This window comes from Lonchura striata, chromosome 4 (assembly GCF_050655825.1).
Source record: "Lonchura striata isolate lonStrDom1 chromosome 4, ASM5065582v1, whole genome shotgun sequence".
In the NCBI taxonomy this organism is placed as follows: Eukaryota; Metazoa; Chordata; class Aves; order Passeriformes; family Estrildidae; genus Lonchura; species Lonchura striata.
This window is the reverse complement of record NC_140706.1, coordinates 68,339,774-68,353,583: the sequence shown is the minus strand read 5'-3', so window position 1 is coordinate 68,353,583 and position 13,810 is coordinate 68,339,774. Positions and strand designations below refer to the sequence as shown.

Genomic DNA, 13,810 nt, shown 5'->3' with positions numbered 1-13,810 from the left:
GCACTCAAGATGCTGGAAAATGTCTGGTGTTTGTTCACACATTTTTATTCCTAAAAAAGGACTCAAGTATTTCACACTCAAAACAAAATGACCTTGGGAGCGTTTGCGTGTATGCACATGAAGTTGTGGGGTTTTTGTTGAGAAAGAAAGGTAATGATCAATTAACAGATGCTAATGGAGAATTAGGAGAATGTATTGTGCTGCATTACAGTTCAAACAGCTGGAAGGTTACAATACACTGATACACGTATAAAAAAGAAGGTGTTGATAAATCTCCAGATCTAATTTTGTCTTCAAAGTACATCAAAACCCAAGAGTAATTTTGTCTAAATACTGCAGAGGTTCATGACTTATTTTTTCCCTATAAATAAGGAAACTGAAGGAAAGTTATGCTAATTGCTGAACAAACAATATTGTATGTTGTAAATAATTTAAACCAGGCTGTAGACAAGCAGAATTTGCCTGAGGGAAAAATGGAAAATAAGAAGCTTTACAGAATTCTAAATCAGAATAATAGATATATTGGTATAATTTCCCAATATGAGTAACCTCACAGAATTGTGGCAGCTATAAAACAATTGCCCCTCTTTATGTTATTAACAATTCATAAGCCATTTTCATTTTAATTAGTCACTTCCTAACATCAATGGATGCAGTTGAGTTTGGCCTCAGAAAGTCAGTAATTTTTTTTAAAAAAGAATCAATATGAATTCAGCATATTCTTAACTCAGTGGTATTTCTAATGTTTTGGGGATTTTTTCTAACAGAAAAGCTTATAAGCATAAACTCAGCAGTTTTGATCAGGTGCACATCAGCTACTCTGATTTTTAGATCTGTGCAATACAGTTTATATTTAAATGCAAATATTTTGCCTATAAAATGGTTTGTATACAAACATAGGACTTGAAGCTCCCTAGTGAATTACTTGTATGCAAAATACAATATTTTAAAGAAGATTATCAATACTGGTAACTTTTATAGTTTCCAAGAAATTCCCCACCACAGATCCACATCATTTCATGATTTTGTGAAAGTTCAAGATTATTTTCTCCACTTTTCTGTGGAGTTCATTCTTTACTTCCTTTGGTAGTTTAAAACCCCAAAAGATTTTCCATGTGGCAGTAAAATAAAGAGATTAGTGTTGAAATTAATAAATCTTCCTACTGAGTTAGTATGCCCTGAAAAAAACTGAGTTTCAAAGAAACACCAAGAACAAAACAGGGCAACAAAATTCCTCGGACCACGTGGAGCAAAAATCCTGTTACCAGCTAAGTCAGTGGGACCTTGACTAATTTACCACTTATGCCAGCAGGGCAAGGACTTCACCTCACACAGAAATGTGCAGCACCACAAGCACTGAACTGGTGTCAGCAGCTCTGTAGATTTTTGTAGCCTGTAGAATTAAAAAATGTGATTGACAAAACACTATGGCATTAATCAGGTTTTTTAATAGCATCTACTCTTAGGAATTTGCTCACTCATGTACAGAATTATGGAGTTATCTCAGATGGAACTCTGCTGAGGCTTAAGTTGCTGTCTTGGCCTCATCTATAACCAGTGTGGAGGGGCATTCTTAAAAAGAAATTAACTCCACCCTCAAATAAATGCCTAAAATAGGTGGACTGGATCCCAGGAACCCAGGCATAGCCTTACACTACTCCAAACTCACCTAGGCTTGCAGAGGTCTATTTGGATAATTATGTACTTGAGAAATGGATAATCAACAGACCAGAAAAAACACCCAAGGACAGTGAAGAGATTATTGTTGTTATTTTGGGAGCCATAAAGTTATGTAAGTTTAGGTAGATGCTTTTTCAAAATCAACTTGAAGGTTTCTCAAAGGAACAGATCACCACTCATCTCTTCCTACATTTTAATAAGCTGCTATTTACTCTGCAGAATTAGATACAGATCACTGTGATCACTGTGTTTTGGATGTTTATTACTGGAGTTAGATGTGACTCCTCTGCATGTAACCTCAAATGAACAGCAGTATGAATAAAGGTTTGGAGAGCAACAATACAAACAGATAACATTCAGGCAGTAGCAACAGTAGCTTTATTTTTTTCTTGTGACCTTTATAATAATTTCTACTGCTCTGAATGCTCTGCCATAAATTGTGTACAGGAGAGCATAGAACACAAAAGTAGTTAGGACTGAGTTCACAGCTACAATGAGGATTATGGGCACTTCCAAGAAACATTGCAATTTTTTCCGCTCTCAATAATAATTTGATTGTTTGTACCTTTCATATTTTTACTTCCCTGTTTTAAATTCTTGCCATTATTCACCATTTCCCTTTCAGATACTACAGTGTGTACAAAATGCATTATGCTTTTTGACAAAGCATATAAACCTCCTGAAAAAGCATAGCTAAACTAAATAGAGGAAATACATTATATTGAACACTCACCAGCATATACACAGAAAGCTCATAGGCCACAGAAGAGGTGAGGTAGGCAGAGAGCAGGAGGGAAAAAAATAAAACCTTGTTTTACCAGGAAAGCAGAAAAATTATATTGTATCAGACTTCAGGACATCGTAGGTTTTCAAACTTTTATTTACCTCTGCATTTTAGGGACTGGTGCAATCTTTGGAACAAGGATGGTCAGTTTGTCACTAAACACTTCAAGCATACTTACACAATATTATCAGGTTTATTGCCCTAAAGTTTTGCAAGCCCAGAAGACAAGCAGTTGGACTAAGCCTAGTGCTGTCCAACAGAGGGCAATGGTACACAATCCATACAATCCATACTATTTGCTCTCCCTGACAAAGCCTGTTTCAACAGAGAAGCTGTAGCACAGTTAGAAATCTGTGGGGACACCAGACACCAAGCAGTGTCATTATCAGCACGTCCACTGGAACTCAAATGCCATAAAACTTTAAAGTTTGAGCTGAATCAGATGATAGAGGAGGCATTGCTTAATGAGTCCCACATAGATTGTAGTTAATTGCTCCTGACCTCAGCAGCACGGGATGGACAGATGTCATTATCTCATTTTACCGATGGCAGAGAACATGGAATGAAAAGAACACGTGCACTGCCCAAGGCTGCTGGGACAATGGTAGTGCTGCACTTGGATGGGGACATTCCTGGCTCTTACCTTCACCTATAATCCACTGGCTATTTATAGCAGTCATGCATACTTCACAACCAGCACTATTACATTCTTACAGCTCAGAAAAGGAAGAGGAGGGAAGCTCCACATCCTTTAGAGAAACAATCTGGTAATTCAAGAGACAAATCAAGTTACGGCCCAGACTGCCAGACAAAATTCACCAAAACCCATAACAGAGAATGTAAGGCTTTGGAGTTGTTTACTCATAGTAACCACAGCTGAGTGGACTTCAAAGAGCAGTAGAATGATTCGTTTAAAAGATCAGAATTAAAGGGGGGAGTCCATATTTGCTTACCATAATGGAAGCCCCTGTCTTCTTCCATGTCACCATGCTAATGTCACCTAAAGTCTGTAACAAAGCAAACAAAACCTATCCAAAGGAAATAAATCTTAAGTTTCTGTTAAATCATGAGCCTCCCCATGAGCCATTGCCAAATCACCACAGGCAATGTCCTCAGTCTGACATCTGTTACCAAGGAGCACATATTGTTTCTGTATCTGTCCCAACAGTAATGTAAAACATACACTCAGCTGCTACCAAGGGGGTCAACCCTGCCACTAAAGGGAAAAGAATGGCACAGCCATACTCAAAGGCACCAAATGAAGGCATATTTATATCAGGAGTCACCTTCCATTAACCTGGGGAAAAGGTGACACACATGAAAAATTATGAAAGATGGTGCAAGAGTTTCTCTAGTGCCTCCTTGAAAACTGCATAAATAAGAAACTGTGATTAATTTTAAAATGAGCAAGCAAAACTTGACCAACTTGCCACTTCTTTCTCAACAAAGTGGAGTTAACAATTAACTTCTCCTTCTTAGCAGGTGGCATAACAATAAATGTAGATAAAATCAGTTTGCAGACAAAGTATTTTGATGAACAAAAAGCTTAAAGTAACAAAATCTGTGCTAATGGATTGTCAATATTAACTCCTGGAAACAGAAACCTCCTGGAAAAGAGAGACAGAAAGTACATAAGCAGAAAGCAACACAAGCACTGCTAAAGAATCTTCTTTGAATGCACAGTGGCAAGGAACAGCCTTAAGGTCATGAACAAATGCATAGTCAGTTCATGTGATTACGTGTCCACCAGCTCCAGTGATTTCCATGCACATAGTCTCTGGGGGAAAGAGAAGGAAGTTGGCATAATTAAAATGCATTATGTGCACAGTCAAAAGTCACGCAGACTATGGTGTTTCCAGCTTCCTTGCCATGCAGGCACAAGTTGTCATCCACTTAAATGACAGTACTAAATAGCTGTTTAATTTAAGTTCTAATAGTATATACAATTCAGGGGGAAAAGCAAAAACATTGGATCTGTCATCCTTAGTCACCTATCCATGTCTCTTCTTTCCTATTACACCAGAGCATGGCTATTTGTTCTAAATCAAATGCCACAGCACAAAGAGAAATACTTCCCTAGGAAAAAACCTTCAGCCTTGGTATTTAAGGATGTACATAATATATTATACATATCTTTTCTTCCTAGTGCAATAACACTAGAAGAATAATTCCTGTCAAGAGTTTGGATGAAAAAGAATCCACATTTCTGGGAGGTTTTACTCTTCAAAAAGCCTTAATTCCTGCACCAATGACTTTTACCCTTGCATTGGATTTTTTGAGGGGGATGGAACTATAAACACAAATCCAGACTTTTGCCAACAATAGTTTCTTGTTTCTTTTAGTTCTGTTCACTGTTCTAAGTGAAAGAGGAATTTGGAAAAGCAATTAAGCTGCAAATGTTGGCAGCTTCTGTTTGATTTGACAGATAAGCTTTATCTGAATTAAGGAGTATAAAGGTGTTGGTACAACGAGTGTTGCTCCACTGGGCACAATGCCCACATTTAGGGCAGCTCAAGTAATGGAGAAATTACTCAGGAGAGTAAAACACACAGGACAATCCCACAATGCATTCCCATACAGTGAGAGGAGTTTTAATTCTACATCTGTAAAATATCAAGAGTAAGAATGGAAAATATCTATGGCATGGCTGGACTCTTGTAAAGTGGAAAATATGAGATGGTAGGAGTTTTGTTTTCTGCAAATCATCTAGCAAGCCCATTAGTCATGGAATGCCTCTAAACACAGTGAATCTGTGAAGAGAGAAAAAGGAGAAACAACATTAAGAGAAAATACAGCACATTTCAGGAGTGAAATAGTCCTTCTCTCATTTTAAAATAATTATTCTTGCAAAGATGGATCAAAATTTGGGCTTTGATTCTTCATATTTAAGATATTTTGATTCTTCATATTTTCTCCTATCTGGAGAATAAAAAATTGTGAGTTCACCATTATTTGGATGCAGCAAATAACTTCTTATTTTAAAAAATTAAAGGGGCAGGCTGATGATGGTGTAACCCAGGAAGTATTACTTCCAACACCATTGCTTACTCTTGGTAATGAATAGTATACAACCTATTGTACATTGATAGCATATTCCAAATATCCTGTAAAATACATCCTTTCTGTGTCAACCTGCTCACTGATCTTTTCTGCATGACTCCAATAACAGCTAAAGGAAAAAAAAGGAAAAATGCCAATAATTAATCACAAACGCAGATATCCCTAAAACACATGCACAGGAGTACACTAGATGTGCCCCACACAATGAAAACTACTGCAATATCTAGCACTTAAAAGGGTCAGATTGATAGGTATATTTGGCACTATAATGCAATTGTGACATGTGAAGTTTTAAAATTTATACTTGCCTAAGTTAATGATAGTGTACTCAGTTTCACTGACTAGCAGAATCTTTTAAATGGGTTTGGAAACAGCATTCAGATTTTTGAAAGGTAAGGTCATGACAAGTCTTGATGACACAGCAACAAGGAAATGTTAGTTCTAATTCACCACTTTTGTGCTAACTTATAAAAAGAACATCTGCTGAACTACAGGCTTTCTACTTTCAGCCATGAAGTATTCCAATTAACTTCAAAGTTAATGCGATCACCAGAAAATATCCATACACTGGAAATGCCACAATGCAGAACAGCAACATCATCCTGAACACTTAGGGAAAATTCACTAAAGATGGTTGCTAACAATTTGCATTGCTGAGTGCAGAAATTAGTTCCCTATATATGAGACAGGGAAAAAAATGTTCCAAAATCAAATTGATAGTCTGTGTTGTTTCAATGGTGACAATGGTGTTGAATTTTTTTCCAAGTTGGATTTTTTCCATAAGGAGACCACTTTGGTGGTGGGCATATTTTTCCTCAGCTAAATTAATAATGATAAGAGAGAAACTCCAAACCTTCTTTGATAATGAAAACACCAAACAGAAAACAAGTTCAGCTAGACTATAATCTCAGAAGTGATGTCTACATCTCATTTCTGATTATTGGGGAAAAACCACAACAGCAATATACCCTACATCTTCTCTGCTAATACTGAGTCTGCTTGTGAAAAACACCTAGAGAAGAACCTTCACAAATGCCAGAGGCAGACTTAGAGATTTAGGACTATCCCCTTACTAATAAATAATCATTCTGTGACTTTATTAAACAAATAATATCCGAAAGCTTCTAAAACACATCCAGGTTGCCTCACAAGGCTGGTTGTCAACTGACACCCAATGCCTATAAGGTCAGCAAATATTACTGGGTTGCAAGGGGAATATCCCTTGCTTTGGTCACATGATTGTCAGCTGAAGATGACCAGAGTTTATTTGGATGACTTCTTTATTTCTGCTACCTTCACTATGTAAGGACTTAATTTCTCAGCCAAAACTGAACAGGTCAGCAGAAGAGCCTAAATTCTAAGTATTCAATTGTCTGAATGAAACTGATTCATTTTGCATTTAAATTTCTGTCCTTTTTGTATTGTATATTCATTTTCCAAAATATAGCATTGTGCTCTTCCAGAAAACCAAAGAAAATTTCTCTCTCTTCAAAGGCCAAATAAGGAACTGATTTTCCTTGTACAACTAATACAGAATTAACATCTTACACATACTGTAAAAGAAAATTCAGTCTGTCCTAAGGGTGAATTTTCCTCAGACCTCTTCACTGGAGAAAACTGTCATCCCAAGAGAGGATCTGTTTCTTGAGAATCATCTACATCTACAGCCTTTAACTTACTCTCTAAGGCTTCACATGTCCTGAATAAAGAGAAACAGACAGTTACTGAAAAAATGTTGGTCCAGGTTTGTGGTTTGGTAACAAGCAATCTCTGCTTCAAAGTCCTTTTGCCCAGTATCTCATTGTGAAGTCTAAAAATAGCCTAGCCTCTATATTTACACTGTTGGATAAGCTAAGTCCCTAAATTCATGTTCCTAATAAGTCCCTAATTTATATGTAAAGCATGTAAATAAAAATTACTTTGCAGAAGCCCTGAGATCTGAAAACAGTAAATGCCTAAATGCCCATCATGTCTTAAAATCAGCCCCCTGCTCTGTAACCTGAAAATGGTGCTGCATATGCAATTTTGGACACCTAGATTTAAATGCTTTCTAAAAACAGTCTCAATAAAGCTGGTGACAGTCTAAATCAGGAATTTAGAGGCCTTCTGGTTTCTCCCAGTAGTATAGGTACTTTCTAGCTTTGCCAGCCCAAATGTTTTCAGACGCAGGAAGAACAAAAGAGGCAGCGGGTTCAATGTTACCCTCAGGACTCAGCTGCAGGTCCCCCCGCACTGAGCACATGCAGTTTCCACTGACGTTCAGCTGAGCTCTGATGTGCTAAAGGGGAAATCTTATTTGGCAAGTGACACTACCACACAGCATTGCAATCCACTGAGTGCAGAGACAAATCCTGCTTTCATCCTTCTGCAGCAGCAAAGCCACATTAGCTGACACTCCCTTCCCTGAACCAGTCGTGGACATATCCTTGTTTTGATTTAAGTATGTTCCTGTGCAGGAAGGGCAGAGGACGGTGATTTATTTTTACAGAAAAATATGAGCAGCTATAATGATTAATGGGAACATAATTTTTCATAACACTGGGATACTAAAAAGAGAAAGAAATGTGGGACAAGTTATGTAATGTGTACTTACTGAAATATGCTTCATGTCTCTGAAAGGAGACATGATTTGCCATCTCTGGAATGAACACCAGCTTTGCCACTGAAGGAAACTTCAGCTGCTTTAAATCACAAATCGATTCCCCCCAATTTATTCTAATTTATGGTGAAATGTCCATCAAAAGCTACTACACCCAACATCAGAATATCCACTGCAGGACATATTCCCATTTCTAAAAACAACAGTATCATCCCTGTGACACGTGGCCTAAAACTCAGTGACACCAATGAGTATAAGAGCTGCCTTGCCCCAGACCCCTGAGGATAAAGCAAGGTTAACACAGCTGCCCTGTGTCAGGACTGAAGGTTCCTGCAGACTGTGAGACATTAGTCTGAATCACTTACAAATAGCAACTGTACCCAGAGGAACAAGTGTCTTGGAAAGAAATCACTGTTACCTAGGATGACACTTCTCTTGGAACCGTGCTGAAGTTTCCAGGACAGACTCACTTCAGTTCTAGGGATTAGAAGCCATGTTCATAAAATTTTTCCTCAGGGCAGCACAGGAGTATCACATCATTTCTCTATTTTTCTTATGAAACAGGATTGGGCACTTGTGAACATGTCTGCATCAAGAAATAGGATTTTTAGCTGTCGTCTATGGGGCACTGGGGCCAGCATTCAAACTTGTATTTTGGCCTACACAGTGACAGAAGAAAATAATGCAAAATTATCCATGTCCTTTATACTGCAGGCTGCCACTCTTCAAAGAGAAGAGGTGTCTCTTCATCCATTCTCCATCATGGGAGCACGGACAGAGGCTTCCAGGCTGTGAGTACAGTGAGGGGATGTGGGTGCTACTTTCCTCAAAAGAAAACAGAAAAATGCTTTTCAACTAATGGTTATAATAATAAAGTGGATGCCGATACAGTCTAGGGCCTTGCAAAATAAGTAATCAGAAATTATATTAGATTGTATTTTTAATTTAGAAAAAAGAATCTGCCTGGAATACAAATAAACCAAAAGCAAAAAAAAAATGTACTTCAAAAGATGTGATCTCTGGATACAATTACTCTTTATATAAAGTTTGTTATTATACAAGAAGGCAGGTTGTCCTTTCTGGAGATCAAAAAATACACATGAATAAGATCACACCCCAGTAAATTTATTGGTTGGGGGAAAGCATCAGAGCAAGTGGTAAATGAAACCTGAGATTCTAAAGGAAGCCTGATGTTGGTAGTCAAACCAGAAATCCACTGAAGTTCTATGCAGAGGTCCCAGGCAGGATGATGAACTGTACAGAGGATGAAACAATGGAGGAAGAACCTGAAATAGTACTGGAAAATGCTTCTTGAATAGATCTGCTTCAGAAAAAAGCATTTAAAATAGCTGAAACATGTCAGCAATAAAACAGACACTGTCTTATCCTGCTGCAAAGTGCTCCTTGATGAAGGCAGTGGTTACCATAAGGTACTGTATCAGCCACAGAAATGTTTTTACAGCAGAGCTACCTTTGGCTGGCAGCCAGAACACCTGTTTTTCAACCAAATGTTAATAACTGCTCTCTTTCTCAAGTGTGGGAAAAAAAGGGAAACACCAAAGTAAGCTTTTACACCTTATTTGTTTTTATTTTCTTCTTTTTTAAAATAAGGATATTTTCCTGCCAGTTTTTTCCCATGGAAACACTTGGCCATCTGATTCCTTCTTGGTATATTTTATTGATTATTTCCTGCTAGCACAGTTCCTGTGTGTGCACAGCAGTGTTCCTACTTAGCCATAACTCCATCTCAACCTCTGTGCTTTTATACTCACATGGTGTTCTCAACTTGACAGACTTATGTTTAATTTAAAATTATTTCAGCATGAAAAGCTATATGAACCACACAGGGCTTGATTATACTCATACTTGGATATAAAAATGATAGTCCAAATGCTCTTCTTTCTGCTCAAGTTTGTTTCTAGCTCTACAACCTTTTATTTGCTCTTTCAGACTACCTTTCTGTTGAAGCACTGTTCAATCAGTCCAGTCTTGCTTTGGAGCTTTAACCCCCAGCAATCAGTTGACCAAAAACACATAAAATTGAACAGGTGTTTACTGTTGGGATCAGGAGCTTATTTTTCTTTAAACCAAAATTTATTTCCCCTCATCCCCATTATTCTCAGGTTTATTTACCAGTGTTTACCATTTTAAGGGTGATTTTAAGTGGTGTCATTTTGCCCTCTTTGTTTATTTTGAAGATTTCACACTGTCCTGACTTTAAAACAAACATATGAACTACCAGCCACATATGAAGGAACTCACCCTACTTGTAACAAAAGTCTCTTGTCTTCTCTGAGTTAGTTTCAAACCATCGAGTTTATAGCAGTTAGAAGATAAAGCAACAAGATACTTGCATCATGAGTACTGCCAGCATCACAAGCCAAGCTTGTAGCTGTCTTAACAGAGAGAAAAGAATTCAATGCATATGAAGGCATCAAGGTTGTTTTTTTTCTGAGTCAGGAACAGCAATGCTATTAAGATTTCAGAATTTAATATAAAGTTTTAAAGCTTTTTTTTGTTTATTTCCAGCTCCTGCATTCATAAAGACTTGAGTCTTCTAATAGCTTCTTTTCGGAAAATTGAAAAGACATCTGAAGCACGTCAGACTAAAGTTATTAAGTACTTTCCTCACAATGCAGTTAAAACCCCACATTCCTTATAAACCATTGTCAAGATGACTCTTCATTTTGAATGGCTGCATTTGTCAATACAAAGTTAGAAAAATAAGTATGAAACTAATTCACTGATCTGATAGTAACAGTGGAGCTCATAAAAATCAGATATACAGCAAGGTTTGCCTTGGATCTACATCTTCAAGTACTCTAAAAACATTCTACATACTTTAACCATTATGACATGTATTTTGGACTAAAATTTTTCCCTTAACCTTCAAAAACAATACCCCCCAAGATACTCTGTCAGTTTGATGTTTGGCACTCCCCAGCAAACAAAAGAAGTTCAACAACTTGGCAGAATATTCAGTCTTTTCTTTGAACTCCTATTTTATTTGGAATGCTTCCTTTTAAAATCATAGCGCCACATCAAAAATAACAAAATAAAATTCTCAGGTATCCAAATCTTGTGGTGAAGCTATCTAAATAGATTCTCTAGGTATGGAGAAAGAATTTGGAATTGAATGCAGTATGAAAAGGGCTTATCTGCAAACAAACACCGACCAGCCAGAAAGATGTGCACACCCTGCAGTATTTAAGAAGAAAGGATCTTCTCTTTAAGAGCCCCTTACTCAAGAACTCTGCATGCTCGTGACACAATGTCAGATTGCAATGTTGATGCAAGCAGGGAGAAGACTTGTATCCTTCTGATGGAAGTATAAAACAAACAGAGTCAGGCTCACAGAGATGAAGGAGTTTTCAACTAGTGACCATCAGAACATGCACATACTGAAATAAAGCTCCCTGGCCAGCTGCTGGCTTTGATTAAGTCTTTGACAGCATAGGCTGGTGCTTGTGGCCTTAGCCCTGGGGATTAAATGAGGCTGGCAGCTTTATGTTTTCTTAAAATGCCTATTTCAACTGGAAATGAAGCATGAAAGTGTCAGACAACTGTAAGTAATAAACCTTGAGGAGTCTCCCTATATCTGTTGTCCCTGTAGGCTGAATTACAGCCATACCCACACCACCTCCCCATCCCCGGGCTGCTGGGGCAGTCTTCCCACTCTCAGGGAGAGTAGAGGCAATACCATACCTCCAAAAATGAAGTTCCATCCCCACCTCTGCACAGAAAATGTATTTCCCATGTGTCTGTGCTAAATGCAGAAAGATCCCACAGCACGGAAAAAATACCACTGAAGAAATGATCCCATGTCTTACGGATTATTTAACTCTAGTCAAACATAGACCAGAGTCTCCAATGAGTTGTACTTTTTGAACCATGAATTTCAGTGAGAAGTATTATTTAACAACTAAGATAATTAAACCAGCCTGACAGCCTGTGAGCAAGGGCAATATTAATCTGTCATCCTCCTTTAGGTCTTCTTCTGTTACAGACAATGCAGGTAAAACAAGGGGGCTTTTTTTCTCAGGCTTTTACGTGAATTGTTACTGAGTCTCTGTGGCAATTGTAAATCCTACAAAATAAATAATCCCATTTCTTTGAAAAAAAAACCTTGAGAATAATGAGATTACTAAATCATATACTAAATCTTAGAATGTCTTCCTATGAATCCCAGATAAAAATTATATTCTTTGGATCCTGAAGAGAAAGACAACAGTAACAATATTTTTAAGAGCCTATCAAATTATTGATTATACATTATTGAATACATCAATACCTCAAATGTAATGATCTTTTGCCAGTCCACTCAATGTAGCTACATAAAAAGTACCAATGAAGCATATAATTGAAATTAAAATACTTCATTTTTCCTCTAAAAAAGACAAAAACTTCCCTAAGCAAAAACTCAAACTGGACATATTTTTTAAAAAAGGGTTTTTCCACACTTTTCATAGGCAGAGAAGGATATTCCAGATAACTCTATCGTGGGTGCTTTTTCATTCCAACATTTTTGAATTTAGAAGTGGAAATAGGGAACCCTACTGCCTCAGTCAGACTGCAAATTTATGACAACAACAGCACTTGATCTCATTTGCAACACATGTAGGAGGCCTAGGTTCAGAATTTAAGCAAAAACAAGATTATAAATACACTTAGATATATGGGAGCCAGTTTCATTTGAAAAAAGCAACTGCTGGCAGTTTATCTCCAGAAAAGGGACCAGTTTAATTTTTAAGAGCAACTATTGACACTTTATTTCTATGTAACTTATTATTTCGCTGCAGCCAGGTATTTTACAGTAAGTTATATCTGTAAATCGCTGTCTGAAGCACAGATGGACACAGAATACAGAAACATCAGCTTCATCATTAATTGAACAGCAACTTTGCCATTGTCTAGTAATTATAGCCCCCTTTTTACAAACAGGTATTTCCCATATTGTGAATTATACACTACACATACGTTAACCACCTGAATAGTTCATTGATTAAAATTCATGGCATGAAGTTAAGCAGCCACAGTTATAGCAGTCACAGTCTCAGGTTGAATTTAAGTACCTGTTAAGAACTGAGGCTTTATTCAGCATTTAAATTGCCTCTGTGGAGAGGAGAGAAGAATCAAAGTGTGGAAAAGAAGAGAAAATGAAGGAGAAATAGTTCAGGCTTTTTCCACTTGCCAGCCTGGGTGTCCTTTCTGGTCAATTATGCAATTTAGAGGAAGCAGTATGGTGGGAAAGAACCCACAAGGTGTTGGAAAAGACCAGACTCAAAGGAAAAGTCTTACTTGGTTAAATAAAAATGCCCTAAATGAAGAAGACAGAGAAATATTGCCCTTGTTACCAGCCTAACTAAACATCCTAGTTTTCCTCTAATAAAATAGTTCTTCTCATTGACATGCAGAGTTTAATTTTTATGGTGAAGTCACATGGTACTGTAATTCTTTCACCTTCCTTAGCTTTTACTAATAATTATGGACATTCTACTAGCCACATGTATATATGAATGATGTTTCAGCAACTTGGTGTATTTTATGGTGCCCTGACCCTCTGAGCATTATAAAAGAGAGCAGCATTGAACAGGATCAGTTCTACTTTTGCAGTCATGACAGATACACATTCTTTATTTCAGCTGCAATGACATGCTTATTTCTACTTTCAAAATCTTATTATTAAA

At 37.3% G+C, this 13,810-nt stretch overlaps 1 protein-coding gene across 1 annotated transcript in view; it reads right to left on the bottom strand.

Moving 5' to 3' along the window:
• The window catches only part of SEC24D (SEC24 homolog D, COPII component), a 157,151-nt gene that overhangs the window by 135,734 nt on the left and 7,607 nt on the right, over positions 1–13,810 (bottom strand). The window lies entirely within an intron of this gene.